Raw genomic sequence first — 20,974 nt, 5'->3', positions numbered from 1 at the left:
CAGGAGCTGTAGACCGTGGGGGCAACCCTGATTGACCTAGGGCCCGCAATCCTTGGCGTCGGTAGGACGTTTTACCGTCCCAAGGTCCGACTGGGTCCCGGCTGCCACTATGTTAACCCAGTGTGCCGTCAGCGACATGTACCGTCCCTGCCCACAAGCACTTGTCCACGTGTCCGTGGTTAGGTGGACTTTACCAGTAACTGCGTTGTTGAGAGCACGGCTAATGTTTTGGAACACGTGCTTGTGTAATGTGGGGACGGCACACAGGGAGAAATAGTGGCGGCTGGGGACTGAGTACTGAGGGACGGCCGCCGCCATCAGGTTGCGGAATGCTTTTGTCTCCACGAGCCTAAAAGGCAACATTTCGAGCGCAAGTAGTCGTGAAATGTGAGAATTTAGTAGTGTGGCCTGTGGGGCGTTGGCTGCTTATTTGCGCTTGCGTTCCAAGGACTGGGGTATGGACAACTGAATGCTGCGCTGGGACAAGGACATGGACGTGCTTCCTGATGCTGCTACTTGAGTGTGCAAGGACAGGTGCAGGGCAGGAGGCGTCCTCGCATGCACTATGGACAGCGGATTGTCTTGCATGCACAACAGTGGAAGAAGCAATGGTGCCACCTGCAGACACTGTAACTGGACACTGGGGTTTGGCCCACAAAGTCGGGTGCTTTGCTGCAATGTTCCTGATTATGCTGGTGGTGGTCAGGCTGGTCGTTTTGCCACCCCTGCTGATGCTGGCCTTGTTATGTTCTGCTACCAGAGCTAAGGAAAGAGAGGAGATCTGTCCCTACGATAGAACTCAGCTTAATCCCTACGATGTAACAGGGGACCTGATCCTGCGATCAGACCTGCTAAAGTCCTAAGCTAGTCTGTACGGAGACCTATAGATGTGGGGAAGGAATCCCTACAAGTACTAAGGACTGGGAGGAAAATGGGACACCTCCTAACAGAAATAGTAGCAGACAGACGAACAAACAAAATATATAGAACATAGAGGTCCGTAGACCAAGCAAACTAACAGAGTTAGATACAGAGCACAGGCTAGCTAGAAAGTAGTTAAACAATGAAGTCCAGCAAAGCCAGAAGGGCGGAGCAGGATTAAATAGGCCAACAAGGTCATGTGACCAGCAAAGGAAAAAACCTAAGAGCAAGGTTCTAACAGTACCCCCCCTTCTAAGAGGATCCTCCGGATCCCCTAGGACCAGGCTTATCAGGAAATCTCCTGTGAAACGCTCTGATAAGTCTGGACGCGGAAACATCATCCGACCTCACCCAAGAGTTATCCTCGGGTCCGAAACCTTTCCAGGCCACAAGATACTGCAAACTACCTCTATACCGTCTAGAGTTAAGGATGCGAGAAATTTCATATTCCCCGTCCTCCACCACCGGGGGAACAGAGGCAGAGGCGTCACAATCCGATACAACAGCTTTTTTCAACAGAGAGACATGAAATACCGGATTAATTCTCCAGGAGGTAGGAACCTCCAACCTAACAGCAGATTGGTTGACAACCTGAAGCACCTTAAAGGGCCCTACAAACTTGGGACCCAATTTCTTAGAAGGAATCCTCAACCGCAGATTCCTAGAGGACAACCAAACCATGTCACCAACAGCGAACATAACCTCCTGTCGTTTGCTATCAAAGTAGTCTTTAGATTTTCTGTTGGCCTCCTGAAGATTACCACGCACATCCGTCCAAACTCTCTCCAAATCACCGGAAAAATTCTCCTCCTCAGGCACGGCAGATCCCAACTTGGAGAACGACCCAAACAACGGATGTCTCCCAGAACAACAAAAAAAAGGCGAACAACCAGCAGAAGAAGATGTATGATTGTTCAGAGCAAATTCAGCAAGTGGCAGAAACTCAGACCACCCCTCTTGATTGTCTGCCACAAAACAACGCAAGAACTGCTCAACATCCTGGTTTTTCCTTTCTGTCTGGCCATTAGATTCAGGATGATATCCTGACGAGAACGACAAATGAACTCCCAACCTGTCACAAAAGGCACGCCAAAAACGAGCCACGAACTGAGGACCTCTATCAGAAACAATGTCAGTAGGAACGCCATGAAGTCTGACAATTTCCTTGACAAAGGCCTTAGCGAGAGTTTTAGCGCAGGGCAGTTTGACGAAGGGAACCAAGTGACACATCTTGCTAAAACGGTCCACGACCACCCAGATGACAGTAAAACCCTCAGAGGGGGGAAGGTCAGTTATAAAGTCCATAGCCAAATGTGTCCAAGGAGCACTGGGAACCTCCAAAGGACAAAGCAACCCCGCAGCAGGAGTATGTGAGGACTTAGATCTAGCACATATAGTACATTGGCGCACCCACTTAATGACTTCCTTCTGCTATCCAGGCCACCAAAAACTGCGACCCACCAGTCTCTTGGTCTCAGAGGTTCCGGGATGACCTGCCAACCGAGATTCGTGACACTCAACAAACAAATCTCTCCTAAAGGTCCCAGGCACAAACAACCTCCCATGAGGAGTGTTAGATGGGGCATTCTCCTGTGCTTTAAGAATCTCATCTTCCAAAACGGAGTCCAAAGCAGCTATCACAACACCTTCTTGTAAAATGTTCTCCTCTTTCTCAGCACCGACTATGGGAGAAAAACTGCGAGACAAGGCATCCGCCTTAACATTCTTAGTACCAGGGATGTAAGTAACGGAGAAATTAAACCGCGAGAAAAACAGTGCCCACCTAGCCTGACGGGCATTCAGGCGCTTGGCAGCATCAAGATATATCAGATTTTTATGATCCGTAAGAACCTGAACGGGAAATTCCGCACCTTCCAAGAAGTGGCGCCAGTGTTCAAATGCGAGTTTAATAGCCAATAATTCCCGATTACCAATATCGTAATTCAGTTCAGTCTCCGAAAATTTTTTTGAAACAAAGGCACAGGGATGTAATCCATCCCCGTTATCCTGAGACAATACTGCGCCAACCCCCACAGAGGAAGCATCAACCTCAACCAAAAACGGCTTAGTCACATCAGGCTGCATAAGGATGGGAGCAGAGGTGAACCTCTCCTTGAGATACACAAAAGCTTCAATGGCCTCAGAAGACCACTGAACCGCATCAGCACCTTTCCTGGTGAGATCGGTCAGAGGTTTGACAATACTAGAAAATTTTTTTATGAATTTTCTGTAATAATTGGCGAAACCCAAAAACCTCTGTATCGATTTCAAACCAATAGGCCTAGGCCATTCCTGTACAGCTTGAACTTTGACCGGGTCCATCTCAAAACCTTCGCTGGAGATAATGTAGCCCAAAAAACTAATTCTCTGTACAGCGAACTCACATTTCTCCAGCTTAGCAAAAAGCGAATTGTCCATCAATAACTGTAATACCTCACGTACGCTCCGCCAATGAGACTCCAGATCCGGCGAATAAATCAAAATGTCATCCAAATACACAACCACATTTTTGCCGATCAAAGGTCTAAGGATGTCATTAATAAGATTCTGAAAAAATGCAGGAGCATTAGTAAGACCAAAAGGCATAACCAGATTCTCAAAATGACCCACAGGAGTGTTAAAAGCAGTCTTCCATTCGTCACCCTCCTTCATGCGCAACAGATTGTATGCCCCCTTAAGATCGATTTTAGAGAACCACTTGGCCCCCATTAACTGGTTAAACAGATCAGGAATCAATGGCAGTGGGTAAGGATTGCGTACAGTAATTTTGTTAATCTCACGAAAATCCAGACAAGGACGTAAACCGCCGTCCTTTTTTTTTACAAAAAAAAATCCAACCGCCACAGGAGACTTAGAGGGCCTAATGTGACCGGCGGCCAAGCTTGTCTGTATGTATTCCTCCAAAGCCTTTCTCTCAGGAATAGTAAGGTTAAATAAACTACTTTTAGGAAGAGTCGCTCCAGGGACAAATTCAATAGAACAATCATAGTCTCTATGGGGAGGCAAAACCTGCGATTCCTTCTCAGAAAAAACTCTCCAAAAATCCTGAATAGGAACAGGCAATTCTCCCCTATCCAAAGCTGCAATACGCCCGTTACAACACTTGTCATAACATTTATGGCTCCAGGATTTAATTTCACTGGTAGACCGATCCAGTACAGGATTGTGAAATTTTAACCAGGGCAATCCCAATATTACTGGAGAAGGCAAGTTATTCAACACTACCAAATCCAATTTCTCATGGTGAACACCATTAATAGTGAGAGGAAATTCACAGACCTTGAGAGTAATATTCTTCAAAGGGCAACCATCCACAGAAACCACAGCAATGGGGGATGATAAAGGTTCGGGTTTTAAATTGAGTCTTTCCAAGAATCCCCCATCAATAACATTCAGAGTAGACCCACAATCAACAAACACCCGAAATTCCATTAATTTTTCCTGAGCAATCGTGGAAGCAGCTAAAAATACACCCTTGGAATTTAAACAGGCAATACGGGCATGACTGACCATTTTTTTTTCTTTCTTGATACGAAGCTCACAGTCTTTAATTAAATGACCAGATTTTCCGCAATAGAAACACAAGCCTTCAGAAAATCTGCGATCTTTTTCTTGAGAGCGAGGTGCCATCGCTCCAATCTCCATCGATTCACCACTGTTAGTACACACATTCTCATAACCAGAAACTGACATAGCAGAGGATTTGCTCTCATTAACCCTTGCACGCAGTCTCCTATCCACCCGTATAGCTAATTGCATAGCCTGTTGCAAATCTTCAGGTGTAGGATAAGCAATTAGCAGGTCTTTAACCCTTTCACTGAGCCCAGCAAGAAATAGACTTTTCAGAGCAGAATCGTTCCACCCTGTTTCAGTAGACCATCGACGGAAATGAGTACAATATTTTTCCACATTACCTGATCCCTGTCTCAAACGTCTTAACTCAGTCTCAGCTGATGAGACACGGTCAGGATCATCATATAATAGTCCCAAGGCAGAAAAAAAACTATCCACTGAACTGAAGCATGTATCACTAGGTTGCAAAGAAAAGGCCCACTCCTGAGGCTCTTTGCGCAAAAGTGACATTATAAACCCTATGCGCTGGGAATCATCCCCAGAGGACTTGGGTCTCAAACGAAAATACAATAAGCAAGCATTTTTAAATGAAAAAAATTCTCAGTGTTCACCAAAAAATAAATCCGGCAAACGTACCTTAGGCTCCAAGAAATGTGCTCCAGGACAGTTACTCACGTGTTGACGGAGCTCAGTCACCTCCAAAGAGTCCCTGCAGGTGTTTAGCCAAATCCAGAACCGACACCATGATGGAACAGAAAAAAATCTTTCCTTAGAGCATTTGCTGGGCTGGACTTACTGTTATGTTCTGCTACCAGAGCTAAGGAAAGAGAGGAGATCTGTCCCTACGATAGAACTCAGCTTAATCCCTACGATGTAACAGGGGACCTGATCCTGCGAACAGACCTGCTAAAGTCCTAAGCTAGTCTGTACGGAGACCTATAGATGTGGGGAAGGAATCCCTACAAGTACTAAGGACTGGGAGGAAAATGGGACACCTCCTAACAGAAATAGTAGCAGACAGACGAACAAACAAAATATATAGAACATAGAGGTCCGTAGACCAAGCAAACTAACAGAGTTAGATACGGAGCACAGGCTAGCTAGAAAGTAGTTAAACAATGAAGTCCAGCAAAGCCAGAAGGGCGGAGCAGGATTAAATAGGCCAACAAGGTCATGTGACCAGTGTGATGAAAGCCGGCCGGTGGGTGCAGCTCTCTGGCGCCCCTTTACCTCTCAGGTCAGTAAAGGTACTGCACCTAGAGAAAGTAGTGCCAGGTAGCTGCAACCAGCGCAGGGAACACGGTAGAGTGTTATCCCTTCAACATCACTAAACCGTAACGTCACTACACAGCACAACTCGCTAGCGCCCTCTTAGCCTCAGGTCAGTCAAGGAACTGCACCTAGGATAAGCGGTCGCCAGGGAGACTGTCCTGTAACCTACTGGGTATCGGGGCCCTCTGTAGTGAGGGCGGTATATATATCTTCCTTGGCCGCGCCAGGAATATATATATCTGAACCTCCGACCGTCACTACCAGCCTTCCCCAATCCCCAGTTGGTATGCTGCCACCAGTCCCTATTTTAGATATACGCCCAGTCCGTGAATGGGCCTATATCGGGTCAGGAACCAACCCTGGGTAGCGTTTTTGGCTTGAGCCGAGCTCACACGGACGTGCGTTCGTTATGCAGAATAAAAGGCAGGCCCACAATTACTTGAGGTAATTGATTACAATAATACACTAGATACACGATATACAACTAAATATACACAGGAATAAGGTCAGGCTAAACTATACAACAATGGAATACAACACACAGAATCACCACAGCATATCAGTTACCGGTTTCTTGATTTTCTTGTGACGCAGGGAGAGGATTCTGCGGTCGCAGGCACGGCTCTTTGTTACAGGCTGAGGCCTACCACCGCATGGTCAAACTGCTCCTCCCCTTGGTGGCCTCAGCTGGTGCTCAGATGTTCAGCACACCACTCTTGGGTCAAGACTGACTTATCTCTTGTCTGTCCTGCTATCTTACCTGCCCCGTCCCGCCCACTGCTGGTGAGGTCAGCTGGCTCAGTCTCCACCCTCAGGTCTGACTTCGATCAGAAGCCCAAATTCTAAGGAACCCAATAACTTCTTCTGGGATGGTCTCAGGATACCCCCAGGGGTTCCCATGGATTCGGGCCGCCGTAACCGACCTTTTGATATCAATTATGATACCATACGGTCCTCAGGAATGGCTCAGAGCTATATCTTGGCTTCCAGAGCACGTACCAACGTCTACCGCGGAGGCTTGTGTGCGCAATGGCTCCGGGACGCCGTGATATTTTTTTATTGGCCCATCCCACGCAACATGCGTGTACTATTCATGTTTCTATATCTTATGCCTCCATGCTTGTGACAGACAAAGAAACTAGTCCTATGGGACAAATGGTGAGTTACAGATGGACGAAGCCCCCCCCCCTGCTGGCTGTGTTTCCTCTCGAAGTCTTTGAAGCTCCTAGCATTCAAGTGTTAAGTAGGCCCTGGGGCTTCTTATCTCACAGGAGCCTGGATGGGGGAAACTATCTAGCTGACGTTTTAACAGAAGGTCCCAAGGGTGGGGGCTGCTGAAGTGTGGCCATCCCTGGATATGATTTATCATTACCAAGATGGCGGCTACGGGTTCATCACAACCAGCAAAGGAAAAAACCTAAGAGCAAGGTTCTAACAGGCCTGGCAGGTGGTGCAAATGGCCTTTTTGCTGTTATCGGCAGAGTCTTTAAAAACAACCAGACTCGGGAAGACCTAACAGTTGTACTGGCAACTTCCTTCGTGTTGGTGTTACGGGGAACGGTTGCCTGCCTTCTGTCTGCGGCCACCACACTGCTTCTTCCCGCCTGTTGGGGTGCTCTGCCTCCCTCCTCCTGTGTGCTGCTGTCCTCGCTCTGCATGTCCTCCTGCCAGGTTGGGTCAGTTACTATATCATCCACCACCTCATCTTCCACTTCCGCACCCTGGTCCTCCTCCTGACTTTCTGGCAATTGTGTCTCATCATCGTCCACCTCTTGTGACATTTTCCCACCGTTGCGTTCGTGTGACTGTGGCTGCTCAAATATTTGGGCATCGCTATACGCTTCAAGTGGACCGGGCGAGAGGCCCGAATCTACAAATGGAAAAGTGAACAGCTCTTCTGAGTGTCCAATTGTGGGATCAGTTGTCTCTGGGTACTCAGCATGGTGGGAGGAAGGAGGATCAGGGTGAGGAATATGCGGTCCAGACTCATGGCTACTAAGTCTTTACCTTAAAACCAAGCAATGTGAACTGAGGTCTAAGATGGTACATGACGCGCCCCTGGGCCTGCTGCTTCGCGCGGCATCGCGCGCACGGGGGAGCTTACCCGGATCCGGATCAGATGGGGGTAGTAGTCTCGTGGCGGTGACCCGGTCCGTGCCCAGGGAGTCAAACTGAGTGGCTGGCAGTCTTGGTAGTTGTTTCTGTGTCGGCTATGCCACCCGTTGATTTGCGGTCACAAGGCCGCCGCTGCAGAACAGTCCGCTGAGGCCGGTAGTATGGGTGCAGCGATGGTGGTATAACCCCCAACGGGAGGGGTATGGCCTCAGGGCAGCTAACGTGGATGATGGGGGTAGCAGGAACCACTCGGAGACGGTACGGTGTAGTTCAGGGTCTTTACTGGTGACAAAGATAGACCCTCCCGGAGTACTGGCTAGCGATTGGGGCCTGGTCAGTCCTTGAGCAGATGGGATCTCCCCTGGCCAAGCGGAGTTGTCGGCCTCCCAAACTAACTGTACTCTTCTGGCTACCTTGCTAGAGGCGGGTATAAGTAGCCCACGTCCCTGAGTGTACCGTGTGGTGCTCACCCGTATGGCCGGTGACTCGGGGCCTTCTAGTAGCTTCCGCTCCACGACGGCGGTGCTGGTCCCATGCGTGTGACCGTGCCTTCGGGTTTCTTGGCCAGAGGACCTGGAATCCCCTGCCTGACGGATTCTGCTGCTGGGTAGGAGTTAGTCCCCACAGCCTCGGACTCCGGGTCCGGTAAGAAATCTTCTCAGTCAGGGCGAGCTCTGCAGCTGCCAGCCCCTGACTCCTTGTAGCACTGCTCCCACAGAGCTCCTGTTGTTTCTTCCTATGCTGCTTCTCTTCTCTACTTCTTCTCTACTCACTAACCCTGCCTCAGCCCTAGGTTTATATAGGGGAAGTTCTTCCCCTCCCAGGACTGGGCAGGAGGTGTGGCATGCATAGGATCCCTGACCAAGAGACCTCCCACCTGCTCTCAGACGTAATATCTCTATCACTGTGGCAACCAGACCCCTGGGGTGTCACATTCCCCCCTAGTGAAATTTAGTACTCCGGGACTAAACATATTTTTGGAAAAACATAACAATAACAATACAATAAAGAAACACATAAAGGTGGTCACGGCATGTCCGTAACCGGGTGCAGTCTTTGAAGAAAGCAAGGTGTCCATTTCACCAAAACAGGGAGACGTAACCAGGTAGGGGTCTGTCCTGCCCCGAGTCCTTAACAGTCTTTAGTCCGTCCTGGGTTACGCTCCAACTATGTACACAGGATTCCCGGTAAATCCACCAAAGACTCCTATAAACAACTAGAAACACATAATTATACACAAGCAACAAGAAAAACAGGTAACCACAAATAAAACAATTTATACATTTCAAATCCTCCAACGTGCGGGTAACTGGCCTCTAGTGGCCCTAGTGGACCTACGGAGCTGAATGTCTAGCCCTGAACTACAGGGTGTAGGAGCTGTCAAGGGTAAACTGGGCAGCTGTCTACCGGCTCTTTGGCTCACTAGGGGTACGGCAGGCTCACTATAAGCAGAGGGTTGATCCTCCTGTTCTGCTTGTGTGGAGTCTTCTGCCTCCTGGACCGGCTGCTCTTCCAGCTCTACCTGTCGCTCCGTAGGTGCTTGGGATGCTGGTTGGAGGAAGGTGAGTACGGGTACCACAACTGCGCCATTGACTTGAGTCCAAGACCGAGGGAAGTCTCAGAGCACAGTACTAACCATGTCTTCCCTTTCCTCTACGGGTCGAGGGTCTTCTTGTTCCTCTTCAGGGTTCCGTAGCTGTTCGGGACACTTCTTCAGGTGATCCCGGGATACAATGGTTGTGGTTTCCCCTCCGTCTTTACTGATGGTACAGACCTTTGGGTTGTCGTGGCTTGAGGGCAGTACGGTGTACGGGTCCTTCTCCCACTGGTCGTCCAACTTGTGGAGCCGTCTTTTTCTCTTCAAGACCTGCTCTCCGGGTACCAGGGGAACAGCGGGAGCATACTGGTTGTAAGTTTTCTCTTGTCTTTCCCTAGCCTGACAGAGACTTCGCTCCACGCTCTCCTGTACTCTCCGGTACTGCTGCTGCCTCTCTGTGTCCCAGTCTGCTTCTGGTGAAGTGTCCTCAGGTGTCAGGACTCCCATTTCCAGGTCAACAGGTAACTTACCAGGTCTCGCCCTCATTAGGTAAGCCGGGGTACAGTTGGTGGAACCTACCGGGATGTGGTTGTATAGGTCCACTAGATCGGGCAGCTTCTCAGGCCACAGACTGCGTTCTTCCAGGGGCAACGTTTTCAGAAGATCCATTACCACCTGGTTCATTTTCTCACAAAGTCCATTAGTTTGCGGATGATAGGGTGTTGTCCTTATCTTCCGGCAGCCATACAGAGTGCAGAATTCTTGGAAGACCTCCGCTTCAAAGGCAGGTCCCTGGTCTGTCAACACTTGGTCCGGGTACCCGTGTGGACGGCAGAAATGCTGCTGGAAGGCTCTAGCTGCTGTTCGAGCTGTTAAGTCCTTGACGGGGACGACAACCAAGAACCGGGAGTAGTGATCCACGATGGTTAGTGCGTAGACGTAGCCACTTCTGCTTGGGGTCAGTTTTACATGATCCAAGGCTACCAGTTCCAACGGCTGCCGGGTGACGATGGACTGCAGGGGAGTCTTCTGGCTGGCACGGTCCTTCCTTCTTAGGTTGCACGGGCCACAGTCTCTGCACCACCTCTCGATGGTTCCCCTCATGCCTACCCAGTGGAACCGCTCGCGCAGCAGGAACTCCAGCTTCTTCCATCCGAAGTGTCCAGCCCCGTCGTGGTATGCCTCCATCACCATGGCTGCGTCTCTTCGTGGCACCACTACTTGCCAGATTAGTTCATGCGTCCGGGAGTTAACCATTCTGCGGCACAACTTCCCCTTGTAAAGGAACAGTCTACTCTTTTCTGCCCACAGTTGCTTGGCTTCCTCCGGAGCGTCTGGGTCAAGGCGAGCCTCTGGCCGAGTCAGCATCTCCTTCACCAGCCGGACGGCAGGGTCACTGTCCTGCGTTTCCGCCCAGTTGTAGTGAGGTAAGGGGTTAAGCGTAGCGCCTTGCTTACTCCTTACCCGATGGGAATACTGGATAGTCCCATGACGGTGAAACGCGGGGAGTTCGACTTCTTCCAGTCCCTCTGGATCTTCTCCTACGTCCGGTAGGTTTGGCATCCTGGACAGGGCGTCCGCGTTGGTATTGGAGCGTCCTGCCCGGTATTTGATGGTGAACTCGTAGTTGGACAGGCGGGCCATCCATCTCTGCTCTAGGGCACCGAGTCTTGCCGTGTCCAGGTGTGTCAACGGGTTGTTATCTGTGTACACGACGAACCGGGAAGAAGCGAGGTAGTGCTTAAAGCGTTCGGTGACTGCCCACACCACTGCCAGGAACTCTAGCTTAAATGAGCTGTAATTCTCAGGGTTTCTTTCGGTGGGTCGCAGTTTTCGGCTGGCGTAAGCGATTACTCGCTCTTTCCCCTGCTGGATCTGGGACAGCACGGCTCCTAGCCCGATGTTACTTGCGTCGGTGTAGAGGATAAAGGGCTGGCTGTAATCCGGGTACGCCAGGATTTCATCCCCCGTGAGGGCCATCTTCAGCTGGCGGAAGGACTCTTCTTCCAACTTCTCCCATCTGAAGGGCGGCTTCTGGTTCTTGGCCTTCCGGGACTGGCCTATCAGGAGGTCTTGCATAGGCGCTGCCTTTTTGGTGAAACCGGGGATGAACCTGCGGTAGTAGCCTACCAACCCGAGGAACTGCCGCACTTCCTTTACACTGGAGGGACTTGGCCATTCCTTAATTGCGGTGATCTTATCAGGGTCGGGAGCCACTCCGTCAGCGCTCACCACGTGTCCCAGGTACTGCACCTTTGGTTTCAGGAGGTGACACTTGGAGGGTTTCACCTTTAGGCCGTAGCTTGCCAGAGCTTCGAACACTTCCGCCAGGTGTTTCAGGTGGTCCTCATAAGTCTTAGAATATACGATGACATCGTCCAGGTACAACAGGACCGTCTCGAAGTTTCTGTGGCCCAGACAGCACTCCATTAATCGTTGGAAGGTTCCTGGTGCGTTGCAGAGTCCGAACGGCATACAGGTAAACTCGCTAAGTCCCATCGGGGTGGTGAATGCGGTCTTCTCCCGGTCCGCCTCTGCTACAGGAACCTGCCAGTACCCACTAGTGAGATCCAAGGTAGAGAAGAAGTTAGCAGATCTTAAAGCAGCCAAAGACTCCTCTATCCTTGGTAAGGGGTACGCATCCTTGTGTGTGATACGGTTGATTTTCCGGTAATCTACACACATCCTCATGGTGTTGTCTTTCTTTTTGACTAAGACTAGTTATGCTGCTCAGGGGCTACAGCTATCCCTGATCACCCCAGCCTCCTTCATGTCTCTAAGCATCCCCTTGGCGTGTTGGTAGTGTGCAGGGGGTACGGGTCGATACCTCTCTTTTATGGGAGGATGGTCTCCCGTGGGGATGTGGTGTTCTACCCCCTTGACTCGCCCGAAGTCTAACGGGTGTTTACTAAACACTCTCTCGTACTCTTGAACCACCCGATAGACTCCCTGTTTCTGGTGTGAGGGAGTGGAGTCAGTACCCAAATGTAGTTGCTGACACCAGTCCTCCATTGTTTTCTTAGAGCCGTTACCTTCCTCCGGGTGAGATGGAGGCAAGGGTTCCACAGATTGTATAGCATTTTGGTTGATGGTATATAATTTGGCTAGCGTGGCATACCGGGGCAGGTACACTTCCCTCTTCCCGATATTGATTATGCGAACGGGCACCCTCCCATGGCGTACATTAACCACCCCCCGTGCTGTCAAGATGGTGGGCCTACTGTCTGAGTAAACTGGCTCTACCATTGCCTGGTAATCTCTACCTCTCAGACCAATAGATGCCCGGCACCAAATCATCATTTCACTTTTTGGGGGCATGGCAATAGGGAAAGGGTCACACATTCTCACGCTACCAATCTCACCGCCGGAGAGTTCCACCTGTTGCCGTCGCATCAGTGCCCGGATCTCTTTTTGGAGCACTCGCTGCTCGCCGGAGCTGGCGTTCTTGGCAACCTGCTGTAAAAGGAAAATCACCTCTGCAAGACAATTTTCAATTACATTAGTTCCTAGAGTTATCTTTGGGTGACTCTCGTGTTTGTCAATGTCTACAATGATCAGTCCCTGTGCTGCCAGTTCAACTCTACCAATTTTAATGGTCACCTCTTTAAATCCGATCTGTGGCACGGGCTGACCATTGCTGGCGATGATACTCAAATCGTCGTCAGGGTAGCGGGTAATATCCGAGTCATTCCAGTACTGCTTGAAGAGCACGTACGGGATGGTGGTGACCTGTGATCCGGTGTCCAGTAGGGCACTCATAGGAATGCCATCCAGTACCACAGGCAAGACTGGACGTCCGCCCACATATTTGTCGCTCCAGTTCGATGGGCCTGATGATCTTTTTCCTAGGGGTTGGCCCTCTACCCTAGGTTGTGCCCGTTTAAAGGACAGTACCTTGCCATATGTCCGGGTTGATTGCAGCGGCGGCAGATGGGTTGTCCGTCCTCGTTGTATCGGTCGCTGGGTCTTCCTCTGGCCGGTGGGGTACTCCTTGGTCGACGCCACGGGATGTCCTCCGGTCCGGATGCCAGCTGGATCTTCCCTGGAGTGGAAACCTGTAAAGACTGCACAGTTCGGGTTAGCGCAGCAACGCTTTTAGCTAGCTCTTGGACCTGATGGTGCAGGTCTGGAGCCGAGTCATTGTTCAAAGCCTGCGCATCAGCTCCCACAGGCCCTGCCGACAAGGGCGCCGCCTCCTGGTGGTAAGTGGTAGTGGGGCGTCTGTGGGTCACAACGTCACCTGGTGCCGGTTCTCGGAGCACCCGGATGGCTCTGTCCTTGAACTGTGCAAATCCCAGATGAGGGTCCTGTAAGGCCATTGCCCGCAACTGGGTTCGGTTGGCATTGCAATATAAACCCTCTATAAATTGTTCAGTTAACAGCCTGTCCTCGTCTCCCACGCCGTCAGGGTTGGTCTGCTTAATGGCCCTCAGGGCCTCTTGTAGGTTCAGGGCATAGTCCCTTATACTCTCATGTGCCCGCTGTTTGCACCCGTAGAATCTAAGCTTGATCTCGGCTGAGGTGCGGGTATCAAAGGTGTCCCTCAGCCGGGTTAGTATCCCTGCGACAGTCCTCCCCCCAGGTGGCCAGGACTTTACCTCCCTTTGGGCTGCCCCGGTTAATTGGGCCACCAGGATGCTCACTTTTTGCTCTTCTGTGAGGGGGTACACCTGGAAGAGGCTATCCAGTTTTTCTCTAAAGTCCTGCAGGGTATGTGACTCCCCTGAGTACTGGGGTAGCCAGGCTGCCCCCGGGATATAGGGCATGGTGAAAGGCATGACCGCCACAGCGGTGGCGCTGGCGGGGGTTGGAGCGGTGAAGCTCTCCTCCGTATCCGACATCCTTCTCCCCCCTAGTGGACCGTGGCCTACCTTGCGATGATCCTCTTCCGCAGGCCGCGGCTCCGCAGTGGATCGTCAGGGTTGAGGACCTTCCGTCGCGCTCCTGTGACGTCGGCGTCTGCTGGGCTCCTTCCAGGACCTTACGCAACGTCCGGACGTGAGGCGGGGCTTCAGTTCTCGCGCGCTTTCGGAGTCCACGCCCCTCTTCTTCCCGCGCGGCGTCTTCAAGATGGCGGCCAACGGCGGGAAAACTCCACGGATGGCGGGAAGAAGGCTGAAGATGGCGCCGGATGGCGGGAATCTTCACGGATGGCGGGAAGAAGGCTGAAGATGGCGCCGGATGGCGGGAAAACTTCACGGATGGTAAGTTTTAAAAGTCTCTTTTTCAGGCACGCAGTACCCGGTGGTTGCGGGCACGAAATCCTGCCGACTACGCCAAAAGTTGACGCGCCCCTGGGCCTGCTGCTTCGCGCGGCATCGCGCGCATGGGGGAGCTTACCCGGATCCGGATCGGATGGGGGTAGTAGTCTCGTGGCGGTGACCCGGTCCGTGCCCAGGGAGTCAAACTGAGTGGCTGGCAGTCTTGGTAGTTTTTGTTTCTGTGTCGGCTACGCCACCCGTTGATTTGCGGTCACAAGGCCGCCGCTGCAGAACAGTCCGCTGAGGCCGGTAGTATGGGTGCAGCGATGGTGGTATAACCCCCAACGGGAGGGGTATGGCCTCAGGGCAGCTAACGTGGATGATGGGGGTAGCAGGAACCACTCGGAGACGGTACGGTGTAGTTCAGGGTCTTTACTGGTGACAAAGATAGACCCTCCCGGAGTACTGGCTAGCGATTGGGGCCTGGTCAGTCCTTGAGCAGATGGGATCTCCCCTGGCCAGGCGGAGTTGTCGGCCTCCCAAATAGTGTTGAGCCACCCCCGTAGTGTTCGAGTTCGGTTCGGTTCGTCGAACACCCGTGTGTTCGCCGAACTGTTCGTCGAACTGTTCGTCGAACACCTTCGAACACCGTTAAAACCAATGGCAGGCAAACAAAAACACATAGAAACACATAGAAAACACCTTCAAAGGTGTCCAAAAGCTGACAAACTGCTCAGAAGACACAACTAACACATGGAAAAGTGACAAGTACATATAGTCATGCGAAAAGAAAAGAGGTGGAGGAGTAAAAGGAGGGGGAGACACAGATATAGGCATGTCATGCCCTTCTAAAATCCAAAAAGTGAGAAGCCGAGACGGCCAGTCCGCTCCTGCCCGTGCCACCTCCGTGTCGCCGGGTTTGTGCCAGAGCCGCGGTGAACCCTGACGGCCAGCCCCCCTCTCCCAATACTGGTGCCTGTCCGCTGGTGGGTCGAGAGAGCCCCCCTGTGGTGGAGGCAGCTCTAAGCTTTTTAATTTAAATTGTCCCTCTAATTTGAATGAATACACTTTAAATCCATTTACAAGGATCTATTGGAGGGCAAGTCTCATTTCAGCAGCCGCGTAATTCCAGCTCCAGTAGCGTTAAATAAAGCTCCTGCAGTTAAAAAGCTTTTATAAGGATCGAGCTCGGCTGTCCACCGCAAGGTATCCTAGTGCCAGTCCCAGCCCCTATGCCTTGGGGTGCCTCCTGATGCTCTTCACTAAGTATCCCGTGGTCCCGAAGCATTTCCTTTGAAAAAATTAAGTGTCCAAACTACAGGTGGTGTAGCTTGCTTAACAGCCGGGATAATCCGCTGACTAGCAGACACTGCTACTAGGCACAAAGTATTTCCTGGGCTAGATGCAGTTAAAAATTTGTAAGTAGATACTCTCGTTGGATGCTGAGAAAGCATTCCATAGAGTCTCCTGGCACGCCATATATGATTCTCTTAAAAAGCTTGGGGTAGGGGTCTAGGGGACCCTTTTATAGCCAAAATCACGGCCCTGTATCACAATACGTCACCTAGGCTGAAGATAAATGGAACTGTAGCACCGAGGGCTCGGTTGCTACAGACGTATTGCACCTCACCCAGAGGTGTGATATCTCACTCTCAGATAAGGATGGAGTGTGGATCAGGACCCGACACCTGCATGCATTACACCACATTGCCGTGGAGCAGGGCGACCAATATGCCCCTGAGATGGGCACGACAGTCCCTGTCCCTGGCTGGAGTGGGGGGAGGGAACAATGAGGAAGGGGAACCCTGCAGTGCAGGAGCAGGGAGGAAGCAGTTCCTGGGTGCATTGAGAAGGGAGTATAAAAGGTGGGCACCATCTTAGTTCAGTGCAGAGAAGTCTGAGCAGAAGTGGCAGGGAGCAGGGGCTCTGCATGAGCTCTGCTCCGGAGGCGGGCCTAGTAACAGAGGCCCAGGCCTGCAAGAGGGAGAAGGAAGGAAGAGGAGCGGAGAAGGCTCCAGGAACGAGGAATGAAGGGATCCCAGGGGTGCGGACGGGCGAGTCGCCACCGCACGCCCGAATCCACCTGCGTGGAGGGGTCAGGCCAAAGGGGGAGACCGGTCCCCGAACTAGTGGAGGCAGGAAACGACCCTCAGCTAGAAACCGGAGGCTCTGACATTTTATGTGGCGCAGCCCCTTGCTCCACCCGCTAGGAAGGCACCACATAGGGTCAGGGAAACTGGCGCCAAGTTTACCAAGAGGAGGCCCGAGGCAGCCGGACAGAAGTGTTGGTAAGAAAGGCCAGACAAAGGACACACAAAGGGGGTCCTGTGAAGCGCTCCAAAGTTATCTGGGAGTTGTCTGAGCCCCTCACCTGGTGAGCACAGTACGACGTGGGCAGCCGTTACCTGCAGACGTGGTCTGGATAATAAGAACTGTGAGTAAAGGCCCTGAACTGCATCACTGACTCCGTGTCGTTACTGCTGCTGCCCTGCACCATCACCCCCATCCTCCGCAAATTATTTTCCGGGCTAGATGCAGCTAAAAATTATTTTTAATTTTAAATCTGGTGAAGCTTATTATAGATGGCCTAATAGGATCAGTGCTGCACACTGCTACAAAGCCCAAATTATTTTCCAGTCAAGATACAGATAAACATGATTAGTAATTTGAAAGCTTAAAACGGTTGGTAGGGTGATTTTAACCAATCATCAAGCTTTTACTCTCCCCAGGATGACACAGGGGTAGAAAAGTCGTTTCGGATCCATGATTTGTTCATCTTTATGAACGTGAGTCTGTCTACATTATCAGTGGAGAGCCGCGTGCGCTTATCTGTCAGCACACCACCAGCAGCGCTGAACACACGTTCAGACAGAACGCTGGCTGCGGGGCATGACAAGATCTCCAAGGCGTAAGTGGCTAGCTCCAGCCATTTATCCAGATTGGAAGCCCAAAAAGAGCAAGGGTCCAGTGACACAGTCGTGGCTTCAATGTTTACTTGGAGATACTCCTGTACCATCGTCTCTAGGCGTTGACTATGTGTCAGACTTCTTGTCTCCTGTGGCCTTGCAAAGGATGGGCTAAAAAAGTGGTGAAATGATTCCGCAAAATTGATGTTACCAGCAGATACTGTGGTTCTGTTACGGTTTGAGTGCTGAACACTTGACGGTCCCACGGTTGGCAAGTTGGAACTGTGAGATTCACTACGTGCACCACTGGTATTTTGTGGAAAAGCACATGTAAGATTCTGCAACAGTCTCTGCTGATACTCCTGCATGCGTGCATCCCTTTCTATGGCAGGAATAATTTCTGCAAATTTACTTTTGTACCGGGGATCTAACAGTGTGGCAACCCAGTAGTCAGGATTATTTCTAATTCTCACAATTCGAGGGTCATGTTGCAGGTAGTGCAGCAAGAAGGCACTCATGTGTGTTGCGCATCCAGGAGCACCAAGTCCCTGTTGTGTTGGTGGCGAGGTAACAATCATGCTTTCTTCCTCTGTCCTCTCCCCCCAACCTCGCACAACAGAAATGTGATCAAGGTCTCCCTCATCTGATGAGTCTTCCATCAGTTCGTCCTCCACTTCTTCCTGGGCTCCTGCACCTTCCTCACTAGTTTGGCTGCTACCATGCGCCCTGGTAAAATCATCTCCCCCACCCTCACATGCCTGCCGCCCTGGTGCTGCCGACCGTCTGGACCTTGCAGATGTTAGCCCTTCCGCATACAACTCCTCCTCCTCTACTTCCTCCACCTCCTCTTGTGCCACCACCTGACTCCGAATTCTGTTTAACATGTGCTCCAGCATGTAAATCACCGGAATAGTCATGCTGATAATGGCATCGTCAGCACTAAACATCTTCGTCGCCATTTCAAAACTGTGCAGAAGGGTGCATAGGTCCCTGATCTGAGACCACTCCTCCAGCGTGATTTGCCCCACCTCTGAATCTCGTTGGCCCAGGCTATACGTCAGAACGTATTGCACCAGGGCTTGTCGGTGCTGTCACAGTCGCTGCAACATGTGCAGAGTTGAATTCCACCGGGTAGGCACATCGCATTTTAGCCGGTGAAGTGGCAGGCCCAACGACTTCTGTAGAGATGTAAGTCGCTGAGCTGCGGGATGCCAACGGCGGAAGTGAGCACACAGCGACCGTGCCCTCTGCAGAAGGCCATCTAGTCTGGGATAGTGGGCTAAAAATTGCTGGACAACCAGGTTCAACACGTGAGCCATACAAGGCACGTGTGTGACATTGCCCCGGCGAAGGGCCGCACCCAGGTTTGCAGCATTGTCGCACACGGCCTTCCCTGGTTTCAGGTCCAGTGGAGACAACCATTCATGAAATTGGTTCTCCAGAGCTGACCACAACTCCTCAGCTGTGTGACTCACATTTCCCAGACATTTCAATGTAAAAACCGCCTGATGACGTTGAGTCCTACTGCCAGCATAGTAAGGAGGTGTGCAGGATCCCTTCTGCGCAGTTAGAAAGCTTGTGGCATGACCAGACAGGCTTTGGGTGCAGGTGGAAGACCGAGAGGAGGTTGAGGAGGCAGAAGCAGTGGAGGAAAAATGACATAAAGAGGATTGACGCACAACTCGTGGGGACGGCAAGACTTGGACAGCAGCCCCTTGTCCTGCTGTCACCATAGTTACCCAGTGCCCAGTCAGCGACATGTAACGCCCCTGTCCATGCCTACTCGTCCAAGTGTCTGTGGTGAAATGCACCCTGTCACACACAGAGTTTCTCAAAGAAGCGGTGATGTTGTGTGCGACATGCTGGTGGAGCGCAGGCACACCTTTCTTTGAGAAGTAGTGCCGACTGGGCATCTGGTACTGGGGCACTGCGATGGACATAAGGTCTCGAAAATCCTCTGTGTCCACCAGGCGGAAAGGCAGCATTTCTGTAGCCAAGAGCTTGCAGATGGTGAAATTCAACCTCTTAGCTTTCTCATGGCTAGGAGGAAATGGTCTTTTACTTGTCCACATCTGAGGGACCGAGGGCTGGCTATTGTGCTTAGACAGGGTTGATAAGGGTGTCCCCGGCAAACTGCCGGTCTGTGAGGAAGATGCAGGCGGACATGTTAGGTTGCCTTGATCCAAAGGTGGTGCTATCGATGTCGGACAGCGCTCAAGACCAGCTGGTGTTACCACCTCCAAAGAAAATGATGACCTGCCAATCACGCTGGCTGTTGCGGGTAAAGAGGTGGCAGGTCTGCGCCCCAAAACAGGTGTGACTGCTGTCCCCCCAGTCACAGAGGATGAAGAGGCCGCGGATGCACAAGATATGGCAGACGGTGGTTGGCCCGGCCGGCTAGACCGCATTGTAGCACACTGAGCTTCCCACTGCAACTTATGCTTCATGTCCATGTGCCGGTTCATGCATGAAGTACTCAAACTATGTATTTTTTGGCCTCTACTTAGCTTTTGCTGACAAATGTTACAGATAACACGAGTTGGGTCATCTTTATCGATCTGAAAAAATGCCCAGGCTATGCAAGGCTTAGCACCCATGCGACCTGAAGAGCCACCACGACTTGTGGTGAGAGGCAGAGTTGTGTTTGAGGATGCAGTTGTTGACGTGCTTCCAGTACTACGTCTCTGTCCAGGAAGGCGCAACCTGACCTCGTCGTCACTAGCATCTTCCTCCACCTCCTCTGCTGACCTCATCTCTTGGCTGACTGTGGGTTGACAGTAAGTGGGATCTACGACCTCATCATCATCACCCTGTGCGTTATCACACCCGTCGTCCTCAGAGCCAACCTGTTCCTGCCCTGACAAAAAACTAAAGTTGTCGCTCCAATCAGGTATTTGAGTCTTATCATCGTCTTCCTCATTGTCTCCACCAACAGGAGTTACAGTTTGGGAATGAGGGTCTACATTATGGTCAGAACCTTCTGCGTCTGGTCCTGGATCCGACTCATAAAGATTCTGGGCATCAGTGCAGATCATTTCCTCGTCTGGATTCACAGAAGCGCTGGAGTCGACCTCTGATTCCCAGGCTATAGTATGAGTAAACAGCTCTGCAGACTCAACCATCTGTTCTACCTCATACTCAGACGGGCAGCTGGAGATTTGGGAGCTGTGAGGAAGCAAGTGCGATTTGGGTGACACCTTTGAGGACTGGAGTATTTGTGATGTTGAAGTTGATGTGGAGGAGAGCCCACTTAAAGGAGCACTTGATATCCGTTGAAGCACCTGCTGTTTTTGTGCCTCATCTGGAATTTGTAGCGATTGGCGTGGCCGTAAGAAAGGGATCTTATCACATTGTCCGCTAAAAGAAGTAGACATTTTAGTTTGGCTGGAAGATGGTCTTTCTTCTGCACCTACCCCACGGACACAACCTTTTTTCCCCTTCCCAACACG

This window comes from Phyllobates terribilis, unplaced genomic scaffold (genome assembly GCF_046119375.1).
Source record: "Phyllobates terribilis strain yellow unplaced genomic scaffold, ASM4611937v1 Scaffold_9__5_contigs__length_417890890, whole genome shotgun sequence".
In the NCBI taxonomy this organism is placed as follows: Eukaryota; Metazoa; Chordata; class Amphibia; order Anura; family Dendrobatidae; genus Phyllobates; species Phyllobates terribilis.
Note: the sequence above shows the minus strand (reverse complement) of the source record.